The following is a 1310-nucleotide window of genomic DNA, read 5'->3' as shown; positions in this document are numbered from 1 at the left end:
AAAGCGTTTCACAAGCTAGATACAAAAGCAGGAGTCACTCACCCACCACTGCAATGCAGCCACCTCTGGGCTGGAAGGCAGCAGCGGCGTAGCAGCGCGCAGCAACGCTACACAACAGATTAGGACTGGAAGTGAAGGAGAATCCCACATCCACTTGAAACTGCAGGGGGAATTTAGGGAGACAGAAGGTAGTTACCCAGTGCGGTTGCTGGCTGGGGCGCCCACAAAAATCAGACCCAGGGAACATATCCTGCATCACCTCAGTGCCAAACCCCTGAGCGTGCGCACAGTGAGGGGGGCGCAGGATCCGCCCCTGGGTGCGCTGCAGGGCAGGGGAGCTGCAGGCACCTCTGGCCCTCACATCCAGTCCTAACTCATCCGAAGCTTTATGGTCTTACTGGGGAAGGGGGGGAGCCAGGACCTGCCGAAGGAAGGGGAGTCACATGCCCTGCAGTGCCGCACAGCTGCGAGAGCCCCCTGGGCTGGACTGGGGCCACTGTCCCTTACAGACCTTGAGCGCCATGACTTGCTCCGGGGCAGCAAGCAGCCTTGCCATGCCCTCAGGCTGGGTCAGAGCCGGGGAAGGCCCCTGCCCCATCCCAGCCACCCCCATCCCCTCATGTTCTGGGGCTGGTTTGGAGCCAAAGCTTCTGGAGAGAGAAGTCCCAACACCCCCATTGGCAAGCATCCCTGCTGAGGGACTCGTGATGGGTCCCCCGACCCTCTAAGCCCCCCATTCCCATCATGCTGGCAGGGCTTGGGCTGGAGCCGTGGCTGTGCAGCCCGGTGCAGCGGGGCAGACCAGTACTTACAGATCTCTGGCTCGTCCTTCACACACTGCAGTAGTGGGGACAGCAACACTCCCGGGGCGTCCCCACCAACATCGTGCTCTGCAGAAGGAGGGTGAGGGGGTGCAGAAAAGAGCTTCAATAACCGGGAGACGAGGGGTCCCTGCCACCCTACAGCCGGTACAAGACCCACTCCGGCTGCCTGAGCCCATGGGTACCTGGCGGTTCTAGTGATGACGGAGGGCGGGTGGCAAGGGCTGACCTGCGCTTCCTGGGGGGCAGCTTCACCAAGTCTAGAGGAAGAGAAAGACATTGTCAAGGGACCCTGGGTGGCCGTGTGGCACGAGTGCTCCCCCAGCATCCCACGTCCAGCCACCCTGCCAAGCCCACCCGCCCGGCCCCGGGGAGCACCCACCTGGCATCCTCCGCTCGCGGAAGACGGGCCGCCCAGCCGCCTTCCAGATGCTCTTCATAGCTCGGTAGTGTGGGGGCAGGCGGGGCGAGGGGGAGGCGCGCCCCCCC

Source organism: Pygoscelis adeliae, unplaced genomic scaffold, assembly GCF_000699105.1.
Source record: "Pygoscelis adeliae isolate BGI_AS28 unplaced genomic scaffold, ASM69910v1 Scaffold628, whole genome shotgun sequence".
Classification (NCBI taxonomy): domain Eukaryota; kingdom Metazoa; phylum Chordata; class Aves; order Sphenisciformes; family Spheniscidae; genus Pygoscelis; species Pygoscelis adeliae.
The sequence above is the reverse complement of the archived record's forward strand: the minus strand, read 5'-3'. Positions refer to the sequence as shown.